At 42.4% G+C, this 27,776-nt stretch overlaps 1 long non-coding RNA gene across 16 annotated transcripts; it reads left to right on the forward strand.

Moving 5' to 3' along the window:
* Window positions 1-3,626: 3,626 nt before the first annotated feature.
* Window positions 3,627-27,468, forward strand: LOC145507685 (uncharacterized). 16 transcript variants are annotated; one of them, XR_014055022.1, is made up of 9 exons: window positions 3,627-3,658; window positions 4,687-4,823; window positions 7,273-7,492; window positions 10,737-10,807; window positions 12,038-12,137; window positions 12,506-12,734; window positions 14,268-14,495; window positions 19,284-19,416; window positions 27,179-27,468. It is a non-coding gene; the product is annotated as an uncharacterized LOC145507685 (long non-coding RNA). The 16 variants fall into 16 exon arrangements; XR_014055025.1 differs by lacking the exon at window positions 12,038-12,137 and having other exon boundaries at window positions 14,268-14,490; XR_014055017.1 differs by lacking the exon at window positions 4,687-4,823 and having other exon boundaries at window positions 12,038-12,214.
* The last annotated feature ends 308 nt before the right edge of the window (window positions 27,469-27,776 follow it).

Consider the following 27,776-nt stretch of genomic DNA (forward strand, 5'->3'; position numbering starts at 1 on the left):
AAGGAAAAATAGAAAGATGAAAACATAGCTATAAAGAAGAAACTGTGAAAGGGAAGTTATTTGATGATACTAAAAACAGGTTAGATACTGCAATAAAGATGAACACACTTGAAGAATATCAACAGGGCTTCTCCAAAAGCCCTGCAGAGACAGGGCTTCCCTGATGTGATAGCTTAGTGTAAAGAATCCGCTTGCAATGCAGGAGACACAGGAGATGTGAGTTTGATTCCTGGGTTGAGAAGATTCCCTGGAGTAGGAAATGGCAACTCACTCCAGTGTTCTTGCCTGGAAAATCCCATGGACAGAGGAGCCTGGTGGGCTACAGTCCAAAGGTTCTCAAAGAGTCAGACATGCCTGAGCACAGCTCAGAGTGCAGAGACGAAAAATAGATTAGTGGTTCCTAGTGTGTAGGACAAGGGATAGTGAGAAGAGACAGTTAGTGAGTACTAAGTGTCTAATACTAAAATAATGTGTGATGGGCAAAATTTAATAAAGCTTGGATTGTAATGTCCACGAGAAGGGCAAGTTACTAAGCTACTAATGAGATTTCTACGAAACATGCCACTGGACTACTAACAGTTATTTCTGTATTGAAGAGACACTATTATAGTATAAAATTATAGTATTTTCTGATAAAAAATAGTGTATGATTATGACTGATAGATATTTTCTGCAGCTAAATGTTAATTTACACCATTTATATAAGTTGTTATGAGAATGTATTTTAGACTAGGTACAGGTTTAGTTAGGTTTAAAGTAACATAGAAATGAATAAAATTCTGTATTACCACCTGGTGAGTGAGTTCTGATCATGCAGTAGCTCTCACATTATAATTAGCCTACACTGTAATAGTTTGCATTTACTGCCTGAGTGTATGCATCAATAGATTTATCATAATAATAAAGATTTATCATAATAAAAGACCTTAATGTCAAGGAGACTTGCCTATATAATATAGCTGTAGCTATATTTATTTAAATATTTAAAAAATAAAAATAAAAAAAATAAATTTATTAAAAAAAATTAATTAAATGTAAATACAGCTTAGGTAGATTTACTCTGTGGAATAGAAACAATACCAGAAGTTACACATGTATTAATATGATTACATTATTTTTTATTTCATGCAAAGACCTGAAAATAACTTTAAAAGCAACCTTTATTTATCATGGTCCCTATACAGAGAATTGGGCTTCCCAGGTGGCTCAGTGGCAAAGAATCTGCCTGCCAATGCAGGAGCCGCAGGAGATGCAGGTTCCATCCCTGGGTCGGGAAGCTTTCCTTGGAGGAAGAAATGGAAATCCACTCCAGTACTTTTGCCTGGGAAATCCCACAGACAGAGGAGCCTGCTGGACTGCAGTCCATGGGGTCATGAAGAGTTGGACATGAGTGAGCGAGTGAGCATGCAGCAGAATGTACATAGAATTAGGTAAAAATGAATATTTGGAGGAAGTCAACGTTATCTATCAAGAGCAAAGGAAATTTGTTCCTAATTCTCTAGGAAATCTCCAGATGACAGAGAACTAAAATTATAGTTTAATTTCATGCATTTTTAACAGTATTTCTAGATTTCCTAAAATTACTCACTCATATCATTGAGACAGTCTCATAGAAGCCTTTTAATACCTAGTCTATATGCAAATAAATGGAAAAATTGATCATTGTCATAAGCATCTCTCTCTCTCTCTCTCTCTCTCTATATATATATATATATATATATATACACCAAATGAATCAAGTACTCAGGAGTGATATATATCCATGAAAACAATGTGATTTTTGAAAATTGATCGGTTAAGTTTTAGCCCTTTGCCCAGTTACTTTACCAAAAGCTTGGATATTAATCAAACCAAGTATAGAAGGTGTGTGGAGATCAGCCAGATAATTTATTAGCTCTTAAATTAAGCCATCAGTCTATTCAAAGGCTAATTAGACCAATCTGTGAATGTATCAATCCCATAATTACTCAGACTAATTATATTAATCATCTAAAATATGTTCATGAAAAATTGCTAATGTCTAACCTTGTGGTTTTGAAATGACCGTAGTTCAATGAGGAAATGAAATCCATGTATGATCCACTGAATCTGATAGGACAGGACTTTTTCTAAAGCACATGTACAAATAAGTAGACCCAAAATTGGTTAGATGAAGTGAGTTTTAAAATATTTAGTCAAGGACATGGCTGAAAAAAGAGAACTAGACACATCTTCATTAGGAGGTAATGAATGAAGAGGTTATTACTTAATAATTTCTTTCTTCAAAACTCTTGTGTATATTGATGTGTGCACATGTGCACACGTGTGTGTACATGTGGTTCTTGGAAGCTGCATATGTATGTGGATAATCACTTTTACCAGAAACAAGTACTAAATTTAGATGAATTCAATACATTTATTTAAAGTGCCTGCCATATACCAGACATTAATGTTGTTGTTGTTTAGTTGCTGTCATGTACAACTCCTTTGCTACCCCATGGACTGTAGTTACGAGGCTCCTCTGTCCATGGGATTCTCCAGGCAATAATACTGGAATGGGTTGCCATTTTTCTCCTCTGGGGGATCTTCATGACTCAGGGATCAAACTGCATCTCCTGAATTGGCAAGTGATTCTTTACCACTGACTCACCAGGGAAGCCCAGCATTTATATTAAATGGTGGTAAACTATAGGTGTAAAAGAAAAAGTTTCTTGAGGACAGGAATAGAAAAATACATAATAATAAGAAGATGATGCAAAAATAGTTTAAATATCCTATTTCTACTCATATATACAAGCACTATTCATTAAGAATCAGAGAATATTCAACACTGGGCTAAAGCTTACTGTCTACAGGCCGCAGTCAGAACAGGAAGACTGCAGCAGACTGGAAGTCAAGGAGCACCAGCTGAAACTTCTCTGCCACTTAAGCCCCATGAACCTGCAGATCTTATAGTGCCTGAAGAATTATTGGCAGATAGAAATATTGTTCAGTGCCATTAGCAGGTCCCTATAGGTGAATCACATCTCCCACCCTTAGGGTTTTGGAACAAAGCCCAGACATCTTCTGTGGAAAGCTAGTGTCATTTTGAACATAGCTTTTGGCTTGTTTCTGGGTCTCGTGAAAGACTAAAGCTTAATTGTGGGCCACCAAGTTACCATGCATCTTGAGCCATCCATTATGAGGCAAGGTTTTCTGAGCTACCAAGGCACAAAGTCAGGCATGTGACAGTGCTCCATTATCAAATGGGAGTGGTTTGGAGGAGATGGGGCTTGAGCAGGTGCTGAGGGAAAAAGATTGTGTGAGGAAGTAGCTCAAATGCCCATGGCTTCCACTCATATAACACATTCTTGGGCCCAATAAAGACAGTACTGCATGATATGAAGAGACCACCCAAAGCTGACAGCCATGGCCATCTAGTTTCTGTCTGGGGGCATCCCGAAAGAACAGGGGTGAATGGAGACTCTCCCTGTAGGCAGATAACAGAGCGCTGCCAAGTGCAGCCCTTCACTTGGCTATAGCTGTGAGCTATGACTCTGCACCCTGTTACCAGGCAACCAGTCCCACTCAGCCATTTGCAATGGGCCCCTCCCCTAAGCAAGCAACTGTCAGTGAGTGACCATTAGTGGGGACATTCAGCCCAGGTCAGTGGAGCAGTGATCATCAGGCAGACAGTGAGGTACGAGTTGGACCCCTGCCTTCTCCACAGGGCCCTCCAGTTCTTCCAGCCTCAGGCCAGCGGGTGATCTGGGGGCCCAGGGGGCAGGTGGGAGGCTATGTCCTGCTGTTCCCCAGAGCCCCCATTGTAGGACCCCACTGGCCAGGCCCAGGCCTTGAGGCAGCAGTGACCCTGTCCCCTCCTCTGCCTCCTCATGGCAGCACAGTCTGCCTCGGATGCCCTCTGCAGGACCTGCCCCATCCCCCCATATGGGCTGCCTGAGGAGCCCGAGGGTTGGGTGCCCAGATCCCTCAGCATTGATGGCTGAACAGGGTCTGAGGACCCAGCCCTGAGGGCGCTGCCAGCTGAGCTCTAACTCAGCCAGGACTGGACTTTGGAGGGGGTAAGTTGTGCCTCAGGACCTGCCACAGAGAATAGCACTCATTAGATATTTATAGGAACACAGTTACCTGACCATGACCTGACCTCCAGAACAAGGGCTCTGACACCAAGATGTTTAAAACAACTCACCACGACTCTCCATCACCTTCCTAGAAAAGGGCTTCACTGAGAGCTTTCATGGAGTTTGGGGTTCTTAAGGCATGAACCACTCCTCTCTGCAGAGCCCTCAGTACAGCTTTCTGTGCTCCTCACTCTGACCTTTTGTTCTTGTTTAGCCTCACTGTGCATCAGGCACATCGACTTGTTTTTCAGTAAAAGACAGAGCTTCAGTCAGTGAAACTGCTTGTTTGTTTTTACCTTGAAGGAGAGGTGCCACACGACCAGCTCCATATCAATTCATGAAATGTGGCCGGTGGTTGGGTGGAATGATCAGGGGCATAGTTCTAAGATTCACGATAAAAGAGTCTTACAGATGGTATGTGGATAGAGATCTTTGGAAACAGGATAGAAAGATATTTGTGTTCCATGTGAATTAGTTAAAAAAAAAAAAGAAGGAGAGAAAGGGACTTTAATAATCAAGTGACTAAGATGACCTGTACTGTGAATGTCTGTCAGCATCCTGCTCAGCTATCTCTGTCTTTGCCCAGTGACTCAGGAACAAAGCAGCCTTGGTGTCAAGGATGGGATCAGCATGAGCTGAGTTCTACCCTCAAGGCTCGCCTGGTTATAGACACTGTTGAATGTCCATATCCCATCAGTGGAGACTGACCCTGAGTTTTCCGAGGTAATCAGCCAGCTACCTGGTGGCAGGTTGACTACATTAAATCTCTTTCTTTATGGATCGGGTAGCATCTTGCTTTTACTAGAAAATACACTTACTCAGAAAATGAATTTGTTTTCCTTGTCCACAGTGTTTCCCTCCAGACTACCACGCCTGCTGTATCCACTGTCATGGTTTCCCACACAGCTTTGCTTCTGAACGAAATCCTCCAGAATTCCCTTTCTAGTTTGTTTCTACACTGGGTAGGCTACAAGAGCTACATTCCTGTGAAACTTCAAGGAGGCTGTGAAACAACTAGTTTGTAGTGCATGCACACACCTCCCAGTGACTCAGTTATACACTCATCTATACACTGCTCTGTAGGGATTTTGCAGCTGTAATTAAACTGATTTAATTAATCAGTCCTAAGCATTCAATTTTATTAAAAGATACATTATCCTGGGTGGGCCTGACTTAATTAATCAAAAGGACTTTAAAAGAGGGTGTGTGGGTGCTCAGTCATGTCCCACTCTTTGTGAACCCATGGATGGTAGCCCACCAGGGTCCTCTGTTCATGCTATTTCCCAGCAAGAATACTGGAGTGGATTACTCTTTCCTTTTTCAGGGGATCTTTCTGACCCGGGGATCGAACCCATGTCTCCCACATGGCAGGCAGGTTCTTTACCATTGGGCCACCTGGGGAACCCTGTTAAAAGAGGATAGACCCTTTCTATGTCCAGCGATTCAAAGCTTCAGTTCATATAGTTTCCAGTCATGATTGTTTCTTTCTGACCATATGCCTTGCCAGCCTCCTCTTGTTCATTCAGTCACAACAAGTGTGAGAACCAATCCCTTGTAATAAATATTGTTTCTTTTATTGAATTTCTGTGCACAAAAGTAATACATGATATTAGAGATTATTTGTAACACCACAAACCATTTTTTATTAACTACATTTCTTTATTTTTATTTCAATTTTTACAACTGATGAACCAGTGTTGTCACGTGATTATTAAGTAAGCACCATAATTTATGTTAGGGTTCACGCTTTGTGTGGTGTAGTTCTATGTGTTTTGACAAATAATTTTGTATGGATAGTTTTATCACCCTAAAGATCCCTACCCTCCACTTATTCATCTCTGTTTCCCCTCCCCTTCCACCAAACTCTTCCACCAAACTTCTGGCAAGGTCTGATCTTTTTAACATCTGTAGAGCTTTATCTTTTCCAGAATGTCATATAGTTGATAGTATCCATTTATTCTGGCTTTTGAGAACTTCTTTCACTTAGTGATAGCTCTTTAAATCTTCTCTGTTTCTTTCAAGGCTCAATAAATCATTTCTTTTTATTGCTGGATAATAATCTATTGTATGGATGTATCACAGTTTAGTCACTTATTGAAAGACAACTTGATTACTTCCAATTTTTGGCAAGTATGAATAAAGTTGCTCTAAGCATCTGTGTGGAGGCATTCATGTGTGCATTTAGATACTTAAGTAGGAGTGTGATTGCTAGATGATATGGTAGGTAACCTATATTTAGCTTCATAAGAAACCTACAAAATGCTTGTACCACTTTAGATTCCAGCAGCAGTCAATGAATTGAGTTCCTATTGCTCTATATCTTCACCAGTATTTGGTGTTTTCTGTTTTTTGGAGTTTAGCCATTCTGATAACTCCACAGAGGTATCTCATTTAAACAGAAATGAATTTTTAAATTCTTTCTTATTTTACTTTAGACCTTATCTTTGTATTTATTTATTTAGTAGTGTAGCTATAGTCTAGTACCTGAAAACTTTTATCCTAGAGCCAGGTTTCTTAGATTCAAATTCCAACTGTACCTTTTACTCCTTGGGTGACATAGGCTAACTACTTAACAAGTGCTTCCATAATCTTTTGGGCTTCCTCAGTAAGGACCTCAGATGCGAAAGAATCCACCTGCAATGCAGGAGACCTGGGTTCGATCCCTGGGTCCAGAAGATCCTCTGGAGAAGGAAATGGCAACCCACTCCAATATTCTTCTTTGGAGAATTCCATGAACAGAAGTATCAGTCCATGGGGTCAAAAAGAGTTGGACAGACCTGAGTGACTTACGCTTTTTTCAGTAGCTTTACAGATAAGATCACCTCACAGAGTTGCTATGGTAATTAAGTTAGATTATCATAGAACATATAAATAACAATAAGAGAATCTGGCCTATACTAAACTCTTTTATTGTATAAACTAACTTCACTTTTTTACCAAGAGGAAGCAATTTAGACTGTGAATAATTTGAAATATTGATAGACTAACAGTAATTAATTTTAAATCGTAGAAAAACTCATTCACATAATGATAGCATTACTCCATTGATGCATTATTACCATATTCAGCTATCAGTGCAGTATTTTAAATTGTCATTCAGTAACTTCACAGGTGTAAGTCTTTTCACAAACCTTCAACATTGAGAAGTTTTGGTTCTATTCATTTTCCTCAGATGGAGATGTTGCTGAGATAAGTGGCCCAAGCTCCTGACCTCCTAAGTGAAAAAGCCAAACTGAGAACCTAGGGGTGGTCCCAACGTGGCTGCATTGGACCCCCGACCTTATCACTCAGCCATGAGAACCTCGGTCATGGAGCAAGGGGGTTCCTGCATTTATGTCCATGCGTGGAGGTGTTAGCAGCTCCAGATGTCCAGATCATGCCATCAGTATAAGGTAGCCTCAGTGGTCACAGAACCCAGGGCACCTCTAGGTGGATTAACAGTCAACTTTGGCACAGCTGTTAGAGTGAAAGGGACCTTGGGACTCACATCCTCCTGGCCAGCTCACACATTCTGAGAGTTGTGTGGCCTCATGTAGACAATGTGAATCATATCTCTGGTGCTACTGTAGTTACTTAAACAGGGCAAAAGCAGATAATGATCAGGGTGATATTTCATTGTATTGGGTGACATGTCCATAAGTCTTGCATTGATTAAACCTGTAGCATACTCTCAAGGGAAGGTGTCAAGTACATCTCACAGTGGCACTTGATAGATAGCCTAGAGACCATGACTCTTGTTGCAAATCTCCTGCACAACTGGGACAGAGATAGTCAGCGTTCACCCCATGGTTCCTCTCCATAATGAACTGTCCCACTAAATTTATGACTTCTGTGAGTGTGGACAGCCACCAACTCAGTGGATATGCACACATTGTTTGGCAAATGAAGCCTGGGGAAAAATATCAATATTGATAAGAGCTATTTTGAAAAGGTAGGATTGAATGCAGTCCTCTAACAGAGTTTACTTTTAATCAAGAACAAAGTCTCATACAAGACTTGCTAAGTACAAGAACTTCCATTGTGGATCCTGGAGAGGCAGTGATCTGGGAAGATGTCCAGAGGACAGGGGTGATTTAGTGAAAGCTCAAAACAGGCAGGAGAGTCATGGGTCTCTGTAATGGAAAGCTAGCACGCATTTTTCAGTTCAGTTCATGCTCAGTCGTGTCTGACTCTTTGGGGCCCCATGGACTTCAGCATGCCAGACTTACCTGTCCACAGGATTACTGTGATGTTAAATGGTTTGCCTTGGAAATGAACAGAGAGCATTCTGTCATTTTTGAGACTGCACCCAAGTAGTGCATTTTGGATTCTTTGGTTGACTATGAGGGCTACTCCATTTCTTCTAAGAGATTCTTGACCACAGTTGTAGATATAGTGATCCTCTGAATTAAATTTGCCCATTCAGGTCCATTTTGGTTCACTGATTCCTAAAATGTCGATGTTTACTCTTGCCATCTCCTGTATGACCACTTCCAATTTACCTTGATTCATGGACCTAACATTCCAGGTTCCTACGCAATATTGTTCTTTACAGCATCAGACTTTATTTTCATCACCAGTCACATCCACAACTGGGTTCATGTTTTCGCTTTTGGATCAGCCTCTTCATTCTTTCTTTTGTCTCTGCTCTCATGGCTCAGATGGTAAAGCGTCTGCCTACAATGCAAGAGACCTGAGTTCGATCCCTGGGTTGGGAAGATCCCTTGGAGAAGGAAATGACAACCCACTCCAGTACTCTTGCCTGGAAAATCCCGTGGACAGAGGAGCCTGGCAGGCTCCATGAGGTCACAGAGTTGGACATGACTGAGTGACTTCATTTCTCTTTCTTTCTTCATTCTTTCTGGAGCTATTTCTCCACTATTCTCCAGTAGCAAGTGTGGGTTAGACAGTAAAGAATCTGCCTGCAGTGCAGGATACCTGGGTTCGATCCCTGGGTTGGGAAGATCCCCTGGAGAAGGAAATGGCAACCCACTCCAGTATCCTTGCCTGGAAAATCTCATGGACAGAGGAGCCTGGTGGGCTGCAGTCCATGTAGTCGCAAAGAGTCGGGCACAACTGAGCGACTAACACTTACACTTACACTCCAGTAGTGTATATCTTTTTGCCTTTTCATACTGTTCTTGGGGTTCTCAAGGCAAGAATGCTGAAGTGGTTTGCCATTCCCTTCTCCAGCAGACCACGTTTTGTCAGAACACTCCACCAAGACCCATCTGTCTTGGCTGGCCCTACGAGGCATGGCTTAGTTTCATTGAGTTAGACAAGGTTGTGATCCGTGTGATCAGTTTGGTTAGTTTTCTATGATTGTGGTTTTCATTCTGTCTGCACTATTATGGGTAAGGATAAGAGGCACAGGGAAGCTTCCTTATGGGAGGGACTGACTATGGGGAAATTCTGGGTTTTGCTCTGACGGGTTGGGCTGTGCTCAGTAAATCTTTAATCTAATTTTCTATTGTTGGGTGGGGCAGTGTTCCCTCCCTGTAGTTTGGCCTGAGGCCAAACTATGGTAGGGGTAATGACAGTAATGAAGACCTCCTTCCAAAGGACTTATGCTAGAAAGGTCAGCTCCCAGGGCTGTTTTATTCAGTACCCCTGACCCCTCCCACAGCAAGCTACTGTCGACCCACACCTCTGCTGGAGACTCCTGGACACTCACTGGCAAGTCTGGCTCAGTCTCTTGGAGGTCATTGCTCCTTCCTCCTGCGTCCTGGTGGGCACAAGATTTTGTTTGTGCCCTCCAAGAGACTGTTTCCCCAGCCCTGTGGAAGTTCTGTAGTCAAATCCCACTGGCCTTCAAAGTCAAATTCCGTAGGGGCTCTCAGTCCCTTTGCTGGATCTCCAGGTTAGTAAATCTGTTGTAGGCCCTAGAACTTTTGCAAGAGTGTGAGAACTTTTTGGTATAACTGTTCTCCAGTTTGTGGGTTGTCTGCTCGGCAGCTCTTTGGTGGGGCTAATGGCGATCTCCTGCAAGAAGACTTTTGCCACACACCGTGCCTCCCAGGCCTGCAGCAGCCAGACACCCTATCTCCACGGCAGGCCTCTGCTGATCCGTGCCTCTGCAGGAGGCACTCAAACCCTCAAAGGCAGATCTGGCTCAGTCTCTTATGGGGTCCCTCGGTCCTGGTGCACACAATGTTTAGTTTGAGCACTTTGAGCTACTCTGGTGGGTATGGGGTTTGATTCTAAATGTGATATTGCACCTCCTACCATCTCCTTGGGGCTTCTCCTTTGCTCTTGGATGTGGGGTATCTTTTCTAGGTGGGATCCAACATTCTCCCATTGATAGTTGTTCAGCAGCAAGTTGCAATTTTGGAATTTTCTCAGGAGAATATGAGTAAACATGCTTCTACTCTGCCATCTTGAATCATTGTGTTGAATCAGCACACATTTTAGTATTTCTTTTTTCTGATCTGTTAGGTTCCCATTTATTAAAATGCAGAAACTCTGTTCCATTTCTTTCCTGTTCCTCTCCTTTGCTCTCCTTCATCTAGAAAAGAGAATGATTTAACAGCAGCTCAGTCATAGTCACTAACCTCCCACATGCATACACTCTACCCCATGTCCTCATCAAGAAAAAAGCCATGAGCAATTCCTGAGCAGCCTCACCAGTGTTCTGACAGCTACTCTGTGTCCCTATAGCTCCATGTAAAGAAGAGATGGAAGAACTGCCCCAAGCCTGGACTGAAGAACAGATTTTGTGTACCTGGGAGGTAAGCTCAACTTCTTTGTCTAGGATAAGTGTGTTGTTTCACTTCTTTATTTTTTTATTCAGTCATATACAGTTATAGAAATCTGACAATGCACATTACCACTGATGTGTACAATTTCCTGGATTGGGGGAATATTGAGGGTAAATCTGTTATCAACACAGACCTGATTCAATTCGTGGGACTGCAAACTGGTGCAGGTGCTATGGAGAACAGTGTAGAGACTCCTTAAAAAACTGGAAACAGAATTGTCACATGACCCAGCAATACCACTGCTGGGCATACACACTGAGGAAACCAGAACTGAAAGAGATACATGTAACCCAGTGTTCATTGCAGCACTATTTACAATAGCTAAGCCATGGAAGCAACCTAGATGTCCATCAGCAGAGGAATGGATAAGGAAGTTGTGGTACATGTACAAAATGGAATATTACTTAGCTATAAAAAAGAACACATTCGAGTCAGTTCTAAAGAGGTGCATGAAACTGGAGCCTATTATACAGAGTGAAGTAAGTCAGAGAGACACCGATATGGTATATTAACGAATATATATGGAATTTAGAAAGATGGTAATGATCTATGCAAGGCAGCAAAAGAGACACAGATGTAAACAACAGACTTTTGGACATTGTGGGAGAAGGTGAGGGTGGGATGATTTGAGAGAATATCATTGAAACATGTATATTACCATATGTAAAATAGATGACCAAGGAAGTTTGATGCATGAAGCAGGGCACTGAAAGCCGGTGCTTTGGGGCAACTGAGAGAGATAGGGTGGGGAGGGAAGTGAGAGGGGGGTTCAGGTTTGGGGGACATATGTGCACCTGTGGCTGATTCATGTCAATGTATGGCCAAAACCCACCACAATATTGTTAAGTAATTATCCTCCAATTAAAATTAAATAATTAATTTTAAGTAAAGACCCCCCCACCCCACAAAATACATTAAAAAAAGACAGCATCAGTTACTTCTGTGTAACAGTAGGTACTTATCTCTGCAGAAAACTTTCCTCCTTGAAAAAGATTTTTCTAATAGTTGGTCAGATTGAAATGGAGAGATCTTACATGAAATAGTCCAGCTTTTTCAACAGGGGTAGGAAAGTTTTCTGTTTTCTTTTGCAGCCATCGACTTATACGGTTTTCCGAGGACAAAAGTCAGATAAGAGAAGACTTAGTGCAGAAAACACAAGATGTTGACACGCTCACACTGTTTTCTTCTCTCTAATCACAGGTGGATGGCACAGACATTGAAAACCACATGTATTCAGGGATCATCCCACTGCTAAGGAACCAATCTAGTTGATGAAGCCGGGGCTCTCCTGCTGGCTCTGGTTGGAGAGGTTTCCTGATTCTGAGGCTCTATGGGGAGTGAGGGCTAGGAGCACAGGGCAAGGGATTGATCTCCCAGGCAAGAGCAATGTCTGTGTTCCATGGCCCTTGGAAACAACTACATCATTTAGATGCTGTGGGTTTGTCTGAATCAAGGTTGGGGGCACATGTGTGGGCCCATGTGGTGTGATTTTGAAGCTCTGTGTGTGTGTGTGTTTCCCCAGGAGATATTTCCCTCTTACACAGCCCAGGTCAACTGTCAACTTTGTAAAGACTTCTCATCACCACTGCACACTGGCTATACATTACCTGATTCTTCCCTCAACTCACCCATTCCTCAGACTTGGTTAATTTGGTTCATTTCCCTCAGATGGAGATGGTGCTGAGACAAACGGCCCAAGCTCCTGACCTCCTAAGTGGGAAAGCCAGACTGAGAACCCAGGGGAGGTCCGTCCCAGTGTGGCTGCTCTGGACCGCTGACCTGCACTGATCACTCAGCCGTGAGAACCTCAGTCATGGAGTAAGGGGATCCCTGCATCTACGTCCATGCCTGAAGATGTTAGCAGCTCCAGATGTCCAGATCCTGCCATCATTATAAGGTAGCCTCAGTGGTCACAGAACCCAGGGCACCTCTAGGTGGATTAACAGTCATCTTTGGCACAGCTATTAGAGTGAAAGGGACCTCGGGACTCACATCCTCCTGGCCAGCTCACACATTCTGAGAGTTGTGTGGCCTCGTGTAGACAATATAGCTCATATCTGTTGGTGCTAGTGTCATTGCTTAAACAAAGACAAAAGCAGATAACGATCAGGGAGATATTTCATTGTACTGAGTGACATGTCCATAAGTCTTACATTGATTAAACCCTGTAGCACACTCTCAAGGGAAGTTGTCAATTATATCTCACAGTGGAACTTGGTAGTTAGCCTAGAGACCATGACTCTTGTTGCAAATCTCCTGCACAGCTGGATCTGAGATAGTCAGCATCCACTTCCATGGTTCCTCTCTGTAATGAACTGTTCCATTAAATGTATGACTTATGTGAGTGTGGACAGCCACCAACTCAGTGGATATGTACACATTGTTTGGAAAATGAAACCTGGGGAAAAAATATCACATGATTGATAATAGCTATTTTGAAAAGGTAGGATTGAATGCAGTCCTCTAACAGACTTTGCTTTTAATCAAGAAAAACGTCTTAGAAGACTTGGTAAGTATAAGAGCTTCCACTATAGATCCTGGGGAAGCAGTGATCTGGGTAGAAATCCAGAAGAGGGGTCATTTAACAGAAGCTCAAAACAGGCAGAAGGGTCATGAATCTCTGTCATGGAGAACTAGCAGGCATTTTAATGTTTCTTTTTTCCCCATTGTTTAGGTTCCCATTTGTTAAAATGCAGAAGCTCCATTTCATATCTTTCCTGTTCCTCTTCTTTGCTCTCCTTTATCCAGAAAAGAGGATGATTCAATGGTAGCCCAGTCCATAGTCATTAAGCTCCCACAAGCATACACTCCACCCCATGTCCCCATCAAGAAAAACCCCCTGAGTGACTCCTGAGCAGCCTCACCAGTGTTCTGACAGCTACTCTGTGTCCCTCTAGCCCCCACAAAGAACTGGTGGGGGAACTGACTGCCCCAGTCCTGGTTGAGGAACACACTCTGGGTAACCTGGAGGTAAGCTCACCTGTCTTCCTCTGGGATAAGAATGTTGCTTCACTTCTTTAATTTTTATTCTGTTGAATACAGTTATAGATATCTGACAGTGTACACTTCACTGATGTATACAGTTTCCTTGGTTGGGTGAATATTGAGGGTCAATATATTATCAACACAGACCTGATTCAAAAGGACATTAAAAAAAGACAGCATCAATTATTACTGTATAACAGTAGGCACTTTCCTCAGAAGAACCTTTCTCTCTTTGAAAATGATTTTTGTAGTTGTTGGTCAAATTGAAACAGATCTTACATGAAATAGTTCAGCCTTTTCAATAGGGATCCACTCTGCTTTCTTTTGGGGCCATTAACTTAAAGAGTTTTAGTTTTCTGAGGACAAAAATCAGATAACAGAAGGCTTAGTGCACAGAACATAAGATGCTGACACCTTCACACTCTTTCCTTCTTTCTAATCACAGGTGCATGGAACAGCCTATGAATACCATCAATACTAAAGGTTCATCCCTCTGCTGAGGAAAAATCCAGTTGATGAAGGTGGGGCTCTCTTGCCGGCTCTGGTTGGAGAAGCACCCTGATCCTGGGTCCCTACAGGCAGCGAGGGATGGGGATACAGAGCAAGAGACTGATCTTCCAGGAAAAAGCGCTGGCCACATTCTAGTGTCTCCAGACACAATTGCATCAGTTAAGTGGTTGGGATTGTGTGAGTGAGGGTATTTGGAGGTGGACATTTGTTGAACCCACATAGTGTGATTGTGAATCTTCCTGTCTGCGTATTTCCTCAGGAGATATTTCCTGCAGCACACACACCAGGGATAGCAGCAACTAAGAACTCAAAGTAAACTTGATTGTTAGCCTGGTGACCATGACTCTTGCTGATAATCTCCTATCTAGCTGATTTAGAGACCGTCAGTGCTTACTCTGTGCTTTGTATAATCAACTGTCCCACTAAACTTATGATCCTTATGATTATGGACAGACACTGACCCAGTGGACATGCATACACTCTATAGAAAATACATATTGATAGAGAAATATGGTTTTATTGATAGTGGCTATATTTAAGGGGTAGGAATTCAGTATTATCAATTTGTATATTTGATTTTCTTTAAGACAAGTAATTAGTTAATAAATACAGTAGCATACTTTGCTCAGGATTGAATTCACTCCTCTAATAGAGTTTGCTTTTAATCAAGTACACAGTCTCAAAGAAAACATGATAAGTAAAGTAGCAGCAACTGTGGATCCTGGAGGAAGAGTGATCTGGGAAAAATCAAGAGACAGTGGCAATCTAGCAGGAGCTCAAAACAGGCAGGAGGGGTTTTTTTGGTCTCTGTCATTGAAAAGGAGAATGCATTTTAGAGTTTTCCTTATTTCCTTTTGATTAGGTTCCTCTTAGCTAGAAAACCAAAGCTCTGTTTTCATTTATTTCCTCCTCTCCTTCACTTTCCTTCCTTCTCCGAAGAGGATGGATGAACACAAGTTCAGCGCATGCTTATTAACCTCCCACATTCATACACACCAATCCATGTCCACAAAAAGAGAAAACCCCCTGTATGGTTCCTGAGCAGCTTCATCAGTGTCCTAACAGCAACTCTGTGTCCCTCTAGCTTTCACTAAGGACCTGTCAGCCACCTGCCTTGTGACAGGACAGAAGAGATTCCATGTGTCTCCAAGGCAAGCTTTTGGGAAGCCATTTGTTTGATTTTTCCTGGTCTGAGATAGAAATATTGGTTCATTTCTTTTTTAATAGAATTAATTATGTGTATCTGAGGGTGTTCGTTCCAGATATAGATGATTCCCTTGATTGAGAGAGTGTGGAGTGAGAGACTTATTACCAACTCATGATGCCTGTCCATAAGGCATTTAAATTGTTAACATTCCTTACACTCTGAAGAGTACAGAGTTTTCTCTCCTGGAGCAACTTTTCCTGTAGTTTCCAATCTAAATGGACTTGGAAATACCATCCTCTGGTGAAAGGTCTTGTCTTTTATCCTGAATATGTGTGCTCTGATCTTGCTGAGTTCCCTGGACTCCACCATTGTTTCGCATCAGGTTTTCTACTGTTACCAAATGAAGCAAAGACTGCGCATCACTGTGATCTTATCCTCATAGTTCTTCTCTTCTGTACTTGCAGGTGGCCCTTTCAGAGTATGCATTCTAGAATCATTCGCTTGGGGAGGAAATGCTTCGTAGATGAGACAGTTGGGGCTTTTGCCGGTTTTAGTGTAGAGGTGAAACTGATTCGTAATTCCTGCTGGGAATGAGTATAGGGGCCCTGTTGATAGAAAGTAATACAAGTAAAGTAATATGGTCTTACTGTAGTTCCAGGAAGAAGCTGTATTATGGTTAGCAGTATAGTTTTGTGTCCATGGGACTGGATGTGTCTCTATGTGTAATGAATAGTGTGATTCTTGTGTAGGTATGGATTTTTGTATTGTGATTTCCTTGATTTATGTCACCCTTAAACATCACTGTTACTGATGTCAACTTCCACCCAAAAATGCCCATCACCTTTACACCATGAATGAGTATGTATATAAAAATTAAAGTATATATATTCACTGTACACATTGATTTTATACCAAGTGAACATTCTTTAACCTGGAGACAAATCCCATGAGAAATGTTTACAGGATTATTTTTAATTTTAATTTATTTTTTATTGGCTATGCTGGGTCTTCATTGGGTCTTCACTGGTCTTCTCTTGTGGGGAGAGAGGCCTATTCTCTAGTTGTGGTGTGTAGGCTTCTCACTGTGGTGGCTCTTCCTTGCAGAACATGGGTCCTAGGGCTCTTGGGCTTCAGTAGTTTTGGCGTGTGGGCTCAGTAGTGCTGCTCCTGGGCTCCAGAGCACTGGCTCAGTAGTGTTACACAGGCTTAGTTGCTCTGGGGCATGTAGACTCTTCCTGGATCAGGGATCAAGCCCAAATCTCCTTTATTGGCAGGCAGATTCTTAACCACTGAGCCACCAGTGAAATCCTATGGGATTCTTAGTGAACAAAACTGCATTTCAGAATGTCCCTTATTGGGTCAGTCACAGCTTCATTTGATAGTAAATTTCACCTCTTAGTAGGTCTTATGGCATTTTGATTGGTCATGATTCATCACTCTGCCCCTTCCCTCATTCAAACTCTTTCCTATTAGAGCCTCAGAATGAATCCTTCCCCCTCACCTGAGACACCTAGTTCTGGGGGCCTCCTTCCTTCTGCAGGGAGCCCCTGGTGGTACCTACATGCCATACCCAGTTCTAGAGGAATCTGAGAAAGGAGGAGCCTCCAGGTGTAGATGGAGGAAGTTCAGTCCAGCTTTGCCTCTTAAGCTTTGATGTGTCCTTTCAGTCCTGCTAACTCCATGCACTGCACTGTATAGCATGTCTCTAGAACTTTTGCATGTTGCAGCTAAAATTTTATAACCATTGAACATACACTCTCCATGCCAACCTCCTCCCCCCTGTTGGAACCGCCTTTCTACTCTCTGACCTCTGAGTTTTGCTTTAGATACCTCAATTAAAGGAAATCATGAAGTATTTTTCATCCTGTGACTGGCTTTTTTCACTCTTACTAATGTCATCCAGCTTCATCCATATTTCTGCCGATGACAGAATTTCCTTCTATTTTAAAGACTGAATCACATTCCACTGTACCTATACTCCACATTTTCTTTATTGATTCATCTGCTTCTGGACCCTGGGCAGTTCTTCTCTTTGATTGTTGTGTACAATGTGGCTATAGACATGAGATTGTAGATACCTCCTGGACATTATAGTTTTAGCTCCTTTGGACATAAATGCTAATGAGTCATTGCTGGATCTGATGATCATTCTCTTAATAATTTTTTCAGGGACCCCCAAACTGATTTTCATAATGGCTATGCCATTTTACATTCCTACCAACATGGTATAAAAGTTCCACTTGTCTGCATCCTTGCCAACAACTGTTATTCTTTTTTTTTTTTTTTTTAACACATCCTGAAAGGTGATATCTCCTTTTTACTTGGTTTCTATTTCACTGATACTTAGTGATGCTGAGCACTTTTCCTATATATATGATCACGTCTCTGTCTTCTATGAAGAAATGTGTATTGAAACTTTCTACACATTTTATAAACTCAGTTATTTGCTTGCTGTTGTTTTGAAGTTGAGTTGTTAGCTGCTTCTATATTCTGGATATTGGCCCCTTATTCAGGCACAAAGTTTGCAGATACATCCTCTCATTCTACAGGTTCCCTTTTTATTATGTTGATTGTTGAGGAGATTATCCTTTTTTCACTTGGTAATTTTAGAACCTTGGGAATGATCATTTGGCCACACATGTGTGAATTTATTTGAGATTCCCTTCTTATGGTTCATTGGTCTCTCTGCCTATTTTGTTGCTGCTAGAACATGGTGTTGACTGCTGTGGCATTCTTATGTGTTTTGAATTAAGGAAGCCTGAGTTACCATTTGTTGTTCTTTGCTCTCGATTGTTTTTTCTCTTTGAGTTTCTTTTGGGTTCCATAAGAATTAATATTTTTGAATTTTTTTTTCCATTTCTATAAAAATGGCATGGGACTTTGTGAGTGGTTACAATGTAATGTACATCACTTTTAGTAGTACAGGAAGGTCAACAACAGTAAATATTCCAGTCTATGAATGTGGTATGTCATTCCAGTTACTTGACTCTTCTTTCTATCAACAGTGTCCTATGGTTTTCAGTGCACAAATCTTTCACTTCCTAAGGAGACTTTTCCCCTGCCTTGCTTGGGTCCTCTAGAGTAAGGGATAGGAAAGATGGGCTCATGAAGAGAGTGAAAGTCCCTCCCTCCCTGCTGTACCTACTCTCTGGTTACATGTAGTACAGGTGCACTGGGCCATGCCCTTCACGTCTGCCCATAAGGGAGCCACTGACTGGGAATTTTCTATTGGTCTGAGTGTCTACCTTACTACTGAATGTCCACAAGGACTCTCCCAATGGCTGGCCTGAGCCCAAGAGCCCCAGATATACCTATATATGAATGATCATATCAGACAATTAAACATTCTGCAATAAAGAACCACCAAGGGACAGGCAGTTAGTTGTCTTGTCCTTATCTTTCCAGTTCGTAGAGTTGAACTTTCCAGTGTAGTAGCCACTAGTCAGATCTGGCTATCTGTAAATAACAGAATTCAAACAATAATTAGTTATATTTTTAAAAACACATAAAACCTTTGCAATGGCCTATTCACACTAATCATATTTCAAGTGTGTTCATAAGTTTTGGAATTTCAGGTTGGTAAGCTTGAAGGTAAGGGCTATATTGGGCCTGTAGAAGTGTAAAGTTGAAAGGTGATTCTCTCAGCATCTCTCTCTCATGAGAAATTTTACAACTGTGATCAACGTCTTGTTGAAAGTCTCTGACTCTACAAAGCACACAGGAGGTCTGGGAAACTTTCTCCTTGAAATGAGTGAGTCAACTTGTATAATAACTATATTGTTGCTCATTGTTGTGTTTCTACAGAATGGATTGTGGAGAGCATTGCAGCAGTGATGTAGAAGAGAACTCAGGTTGGGATCAACTCTCAGATGGGATTTAGAGGGATAAGTTTCCTGGATCACTCGGGTTATAGCTGCTTCTTTGGAGATGAAGGAAGGTGAATATAAACTGGGAAGAGAAGAGAAGCGAAAAGCAAAGGAGAAAAGGAAAGATATTCCCATCTGAATGCAGAGTTCCAAAGAATAGCAAGGAGAGATAAGAAAGCCTTCCTCAGTGATCAGTGCAAAGAAATAGAGGAAAACAACACACTGGGAAAGACTAGAGATCTCTTCAAGAAAATTAGAGATACCAAAGGAACATTTCATGCAAAGATAGGCTCGATAAAGGGCAGAAATCGTATGGACCTAACAGAAGATATTAAGAAGAGGTGGCAAGAATACACAGAAGAACTGTACAAAAAACATCTTCACGACCCAGATAATCACGATGGTGTGATCACTCACCTAGAGCCAGACATCCTGGAATGTGAAGTCAAGTGGGCCTTAGAAAGCATCACATGAACAAAGCTAGTGGAGGTGAGGGAATTCCAGTTGAGCTATTTCAAATCCTCAAAGATGATGCTGTGAAAGTGCTGCACTCGATATGCCAGCAAATTTGGAAAACTCAGCAGTGACCACAGGACTGGAAAAGGTCAGTTTTCGTTCCAATCCCAAAGAAAGGCAATGCCAAAGAATGCTCAAACTACCACACAATTGCACTCATCTCACATGCTAGTAAAGTAATGCTCAAAATTCTCCAAGCCAGGCTTCAGCAATACATGAACCGTGAACTTCCAGATGTTCAAGCTGGTTTTAGAAAAGGCAGAGGAACCAGAGATCAAATTGCCAATATCCACTGGATCATCAAAAAAGCAAGAGAGTTCCAGAAAAACATCTATTTCTGCTTTATTGACTATGCCAAAGCCTTTGACTGTGTGGATCACAATAAACTGTGGAAAATCCTGAAAGAGATGGGAATACCAGACCATCTGACCTGTCTCTTGAGAAACCGGTATGCAGGTCAGGAAGCAACAGTTAGAACTGGACATGGAACAACAGACTGGTTCCAAATAGGAAAAGGAGTACGTTAAGGCTGTATATTGTCACCCTGCTTATTTAACTTATATGCAGAGTACATCATGAGAAACGCTGGGCTGGAAGAAACACAAGCTGGAATCAAAATTGCTGGGAGAAATATCAATAACCTCAGATATGCGGATGACACCACCCTTATGGCAGAAAGTGAAGAAGAACTAAAGAGCCTCTTGATGAAGGTGAAAGAGGAGAGTGAAAAAGTTGGCTTAAAGCTCAACGTTCAGAAAACTAAGATCATGGCATCTGGTCCCATCACTTCATGGGAAATAGATGGGGAAACAGTGGAAACAGTGTCAGACTTTATTTTTTTGGGCTCCAGAATCACTGCTGATGGTGACTGCAGCCGTGAAATTAAAAGACGCTTACTCCTTGGCAGGAAGGTTATGGCCAACCTAGATAGCATATTTAAAAGCAGAGACATTACTTTGCCAACAAAGGTTCATCTAGTCAAGGCTATGGTTTTTCCAGTGGTCATGTATGGATGTGAGAGTTGGATGGTGAAGAAAGCTGAGAGCCGAAGAATTGATGCTTTTGAACTGTGGTGTTGGAGAAGACTCTTGAGAGTCCCTTGGACTGCAAGAAGATCCAATCAATCCATCCTAAAAGAGATCAGTCCTGGGTGTTCATTGGAAGGACTGATGTTGAAGCTGAAACTCCAATACTTTGGCCACCTCATGTGAAGAGTTGACTCATTGGAAAAGACCCTAATGCTGGGTAGGATTGGGGGCGGGGGGAGAAGGGGACGACAGAGGATGAGATGGTTGGATGGCATCACCAACTCGATGGACATGGGTTTGGGTAGACTCCGGGAGTTGGTGATGAACGGAGAGGCCTGGCGTGCTGCAATTCATGGGGTCGCAAAGAGTTGAACACGACTGAGCGACTGAACTGAACTGAACTGAACTGAATATAAACTGAGAAAGAAGAAGCAACTATGCATAGAATTTTGATTTGTTCTTTTCATATTTTAATATAGTGGAGCTATGTGCCCATGTGCTTTATTGTACTGTGCTTATAGTCATCTCTTCTTGCTTTGAAATTTAGAAATGTCCTTTCTCACAAGACTGCTGTTTGCTTGTCTTTTCATTGCCAAATACGAATGCTTGACTCTTGGCTAGTACCTGCAGGGCATTATGCACAAGAGACTTTGGCTTCATCTTTAAATTATTCTATGATGGCCATATCCTAGTGGGCACAAAAATCTCATAATCACTTAACACTGGAGACCAAATTCTTGGAGTGAGAGTGAGGTGATGGGTGAGATGTGAACTCTCTCCCTTTGCAATTTCAGGACTTGTGGCTTCTCCTCATGTTGTCACCACAGTTTATTTGTGTAAACAGTTGGATGGGTAACAGCACACGTGCTCTGGGGTGCCTGTCTGGGCTCAGTCTCCTGGAGCTCACCTCAGCTACCACTCCTCCCCAAGGCTGATATGCTGAAGGTGCTTCCATGTGAGAGTGGCCCATGTCCAGCTGTCCCTAGAGACCAGCATGGCTGCAGATTCTAGAGACTGTGAAGGGGCTTCTGGCTCTCTTTACACACTTGCTCTCACAGCTCTGCTGACCTGGTCTCCCGGGACTGACCAGACCTAGGTGAGAGACTCAGGGCAGCAGGACCCAGGGTCACTGCCCCTTTTAGAACCCAGTGCTCCATCCAGACAGCCCTGCCCCTGCTCCCCACATCCCAGTCCTGCTCACCCTGTGACCTTTCCTCAGACTTTCCCAGGTCTCATTCCTCCCAGTCCTTCCAAGGTTGGGGTAAACCCTGGCAGGTGCTATGTATGTATGAGGCTTCTCAATCTATAGAAACTTTGTTGCACCATTTCAGACTAAGATAATTTGGACACATTACTTTAATTCTAACATTGTTTTCATCCACTATAATGGGCTAAGAGACTTTTGCAGTTGTTTTGAGAATTAAGTATCTCCCAGTTAGCTACCTTTACCTCAGGCACAGGACACCTATTTGTTATGTGAAGTTGCTTATGTATCTAGGCTGTGGTCGAAAATGATGCAGTGAACTTAGGACTTCCTTTGTATATATATACAGAACTTTGTTTGATGAATCATATGATATTCTGTTTATACTTTTATAAGGAACCTTTGTACTGTTTTCCACAAAATAGCTGCAAAATTTATATTCCCACCAGCAGTGTCCCAAGGTTCCAGCTCCCCACATCATGGCCTTAACTTCTTAATTTTTCTGTCTTTATCATACACAACCTAACAGGCATGAGGTGCTGATTTGCATTACCCTCATGATTAGTGATGGAGAAGGCAATGGAACCCCACTCCAGTACTCTTGCCTGGAAAATCCCATGGACAGAGAAGCCTGGTAGGCTGCAGTCCATGGGGTCATAAGAGTCGGACATGACTGAGCGACTTTGCTTCAACTTTTCCCTTTCATGCACTGGAGAAGGAAATGGCAACCCATTCCAGTGTTCTTGCTTGGAGAATCCTATGGACAGAGGAGCCTGGTGGGCTGCCGTCCATGGGGTCGCACAGAGTTGGACACGACTGAAGCGACTAAGCAGCATGATTAGTGAGGTTGAGAATCTTTTCCTGTGTCTGTTCAGTTCAGTTCAGTCGCTCAGTCGTGTCCGACTCTTTGCGACCCCATGAATTGCAGCACGCCAGGCCTCTCTGTTCATCACCAACTCCTGGAGTCTACCCAAACCCATGTCCATCGGGTCAGTGATGCCATCCAACCATCTCATCCTCTGTCGTCCCCTTCTCCTCCCGCCCCCAATCCTACCCAGCATTAGGATCTTTTCCAATGAGTCAACTCTTCGCATGAGGTGGCCAAAGTATTGGAGTTTCAGCTTCAACATCAGTCCTTCCAATGAACACCCAGGACTGATTTCCTTTAGGATGGATTGATTGGATCTTCTTGCAGTCCAAGGGACTCTTAAGAGTCTTCTCCAACACCACAGTTCAAAAGCATCAATTCTTCGGCTCTCAGCTTTCTTCACCATCCAACTCTCACATCGACATATGACCACTGGAAAAACCATAGCCTTGACTAGATGGACATTTTTTGGCAAAGTAATGTCTCTGCTTTTAAATATGCTATCTAGGTTGGCCATAATCTTCCTGCCAAGGAGTAAGCGTCTTTTAATTTCATGGCTGCAGTCACCATCAGCAGTGATTCTGGAGCCCAAAAAAATAAAGTCTGACACTGTTTCCACTGTTTCCCCATCTATTTCCCATGAAGTGATGGGACCAGATGCCATAATCTTAGTTTTCTGAACGTTGAGCTTTAAGCCAACTTTTTCACTCTCCTCTTTCACCTTCATCAAGAGGCTCTTTAGTTCTTCTTCACTTTCTGCCATAAGGGTGGTGTCATCCGCATATCTGAGGTTATTGATATTTCTCCCAGCAATTTTGATTCCAGCTTGTGTTTCTTCCAGCCCAGCGTTTCTCATGATGTACTCTGCATATAAGTTAAATAAGCAGGGTGACAATATACAGCCTTAACGTACTCCTTTTCCTATTTGGAACCAGTCTGTTGTTCCATGTCCAGTTCTAACTGTTGCTTCCTGACCTGCATACCGGTTTCTCAAGAGACAGGTCAGATGGTCTGGTATTCCCATCTCTTTCAGGATTTTCCACAGTTTATTGTGATCCACACAGTCAAAGGCTTTGGCATAGTCAATAAAGCAGAAATAGATGTTTTTCTGGAACTCTCTTGCTTTTTTGATGATCCAGTGGATATTGGCAATTTGATCTCTGGTTCCTCTGCCTTTTCTAAAACCAGCTTGAACATCTGGAAGTTCACGGTTCATGTATTGCTGAAGCCTGGCTTGGAGAATTTTGAGCATTACTTTACTAGCATGTGAGATGAGTGCAATTGTGTGGTAGTTTGAGCATTCTTTGGCATTGCCTTTCTTTGGGATTGGAACGAAAACTGACCTTTTCCAGTCCTGTGGTCACTGCTGAGTTTTCCAAATTTGCTGGCATATCGAGTGCAGCACTTTCACAGCATCATCTTTGAGGATTTGAAATAGCTCAACTGGAATTCCCTCACCTCCACTAGCTTTGTTCATGTGATGCTTTCTAAGGCCCGCTTGACTTCACATTCCAGGATGTCTGGCTCTAGGTGAGTGATCACACCATCGTGATTATCTGGGTCGTGAAGATGTTTTTTGTACAGTTCTTCTGTGTATTCTTGCCACCTTTTCTTAATATCTTCTGCTTCTGTTAGCCTGTGTCTGTTAGCCGTTTGTATGTCTTGTTCCGGAAATGTCTGTTTAAGTCTTTGCACATTCTTCAACTCATTTATTTACTTTTGTTAATTTTTTGTTTGTTTCACATTTGAGTTGTGGTTATTTTCTTATTTATTTTGAGTATGAGCTCCTTATCTGATATATGGTTTGTAATTTTTCTGTACGTTATGTTTTCATCCTACTGACTGTTGAAGAGACTACCTGTTCCCTATTTTGTTGTCTTAGAACCTTGGTGAATTTCATTTGAGCATGTTTCCATGAATTTACTTGAAGGCTCTTTATTCTGGTCTTTAGAGTTATGTATCTGTTTCTATGTCAGTATCATACACCTTTGATTCCTCTAACTTGTAATGTGCTTTGAAATCAGGAGGTGAGAAACTTTGATCTTTGTTCTTAAGATTACTTTGTGTATTTGGAAACCTTAGTGGTAAGTGAGCCACGGACTACCTGGTGGCTCAGATGGTAAAGAATCTACCTGCAATGTGGGAGACCTGGGTTTGATACCTGAATCAGGAAGATCCCCTGGAGAAGAGAATAGCAACCCACTCCAGCATTCTTGCCTGGAAAATTTCACAGACAGAGGATCCCGATGAGCTACAGTCAATGAGGTTGCAAAGAGTTGGACACGAATGAGAAACTAGCACACAGAGTGGTTCCATATATATTTTGGATTTGTCTTCCATTTCTATGAAAATGGTATTAATATTTTGATTGTTATTGCAGTGAAGTTATACTTGGCTTTAGGTAGTGTAGAAATGTCAACAATACTAAGTCTCCAGTCTATGAGCATTCCAATTACTTGTGCCTTGTTTCATTCTTTCAGTATGGTTTGTAGTTTTCAGTGTAGAGGTCATTTCCTTTCTAAACACACTTTGTCCTTGCCCTCTATGAATGTTTCAGAGACAGTGGTGGGAAGGACAGGTTCATGAAGAGATGAAGTGTCCCTCCCTTCTGCACCTGCTCTCTGATTATGTTTATCACAGGTGCACTGGGCCATATGTCCATTACCTGTCTCCTCAAGTGGAACACCTGCTGGGAATTCCTTTAAGATCTTGGCGTTGACATAACTGTTTCAGTGTCCCCAAAGGCTCTTGAGTACCTGGGATGTGTGCATGAGCCCAGGAAATACCTACAAATAAATCATCAAATCCGGCCAGCCAGATACTCTGCAGAAGCTGTTGAGTTACACTTCACAGGCCCGCAAGCACTGTACTTGGCTGGACTTGAGACCAAAGAAAGATCCTGGAGTCAAGGACAGAGATATCAAATAGTTTAATAGATGGGATATCTTACATGTCTGAAGAAAATGGGTCCTGGGGAGACACCCAGTGTGTAGCAGGTAACAGGCAGATCACAGCAGCACCAGCCTTCTTCACTCTGGGGGGATAGGGACTCTACCAGTTACAGGGGGAATAAACAGCAGATTGGCTCATTGGTTACCATGGAAACTAGTAGAGGGCCATATCCCTCCTAGTCCCTCAGGTGAAATATTTTCATGGGTCAGAGGTTAATCTATCAATAAACAGCTATCTCGACATGCCCAGATAATGCAGTGGGAATAACCATGCGAAGGGTAGTAACATCATATATATATATACACACACACATATGCATATATATATGGTGGTGGTGGTGGTTTAGTCACTCAATCGTGTCTGAATCTTGCGACCCCATGGACTGCAGCCCTCCAGTCTCCTCTGTCCATGGGATTCTCCAGGCAAGAATGTTGAAGTGGGTTGGCATTTCCTCTTCCAGGGGATCTTCCCAACCCAGGGATCAAACCCATATCTCCTGCATTGGCAGGCAAATTCTTTACCACTGAGCCACCGGGGAAGCCGTACACCCTCCTTTGTACCAAAGTCCCCTGGTACTCCAAAATCTGTTCTGCTATAATCTATCGGAAGTGGTAGAATATTTGGTACTGATCTTAAGATCCAATCAATATTCCCTGGTGGCTCAGCTGATAAAGAATTCAACTGCAGTGCAGAAGACCTGGGTTCTAGCCTGTGTCAGGAAGATCCCCTGCAGGAAGAAATGGCTATCCATTCCAGTATTCTTGCCTAGAGAATTCCATGACAGTAGGGCCTGGCATGCTATGGTCCATGGGGTGGCAAAGAGTTGAATATGACTCAGTGACTAAGCGCACACACATATGTAAATATACGTGTGTGTGTGTGTGTGTGTGTGTGTGTGTGTATAGTATATATATAGTGGTTGTTGTGCATTGCAGTGTGGTAGCCATTAGCCAGACGTGACTGTTATAATTTCAGGTTGGTTAGAAAGAAGGTGAGAGCTCTAATTGGCTTGTAGAAGTGAGAAGTTGAAAACTGACTTTTTCAGCATCTCTATCTTTAGGTTTGCAACTGAGATCAGTGTCTTATTGATGGGTCCTGAATGCACAGATGACTGCCATCTGCTATCCACAGTGGGGTGTCTCTCCAGGATCCTGGGAGAAAGATCAAGGTCTTGCTTGAGAGCCAGCAGGGCCTCAACAGGAGCACGAGAAGTGGGTGGATCACTCATTCTAATCACCTTGTTGCTTATGGTTGTGTTTCTATAGAGTGCATTGTGGAGAGCGTTTGCTGCAGTGATGAAGAAGGGGCCAAAGGTAGGAAACAACATTCAGATGGATCTGATGGGAGAGAATTTCTGGAACTTTAAACTTAAACCGCCTGCTTGGAGACTGAGGAAGGTGAACGAGGAATCAGGAAAAAGGAAATATGTGCAGAGCTTTGACTTGTTCCTTTCATATTTTAATGATACGATAGAGAAATTGAGTCCTTAGGCTTGCACTATGCTCTGTTTATAATCACCTTTTCTTGCTTTGCTCTTCAAAAATCATTTTTCCCATAAGAGCTGCTCTTTCTCTCTTTTGTCACAGACTAATATGTAAGCTTGGACTCTGGTCAGCACATCTGGGGTACTGTGCACTGAAGACTATACTTTCTAGTGCATGTTGAACTATGATGGCCATATCCTGGTGGGCATAAAACTCTCATTGCCACTTGACACTGGAGACCACGTCCTTGTAGGGCATGTGAGGTGGTGGGTGAGACATGAAATCTCTCCTTCTGCACTTTCAGGACTTGAGGCTTCCACTCATGTTTGTCCTAACTGTTTATTTGTGTAAAGGATGCTCCCAGGGGTGGATGAATCAC

Source organism: Giraffa tippelskirchi, chromosome 5 (assembly GCF_054371585.1).
Source record: "Giraffa tippelskirchi isolate mGirTip1 chromosome 5, T2T-mGirTip1v1.2.pri, whole genome shotgun sequence".
In the NCBI taxonomy this organism is placed as follows: Eukaryota; Metazoa; Chordata; class Mammalia; order Artiodactyla; family Giraffidae; genus Giraffa; species Giraffa tippelskirchi.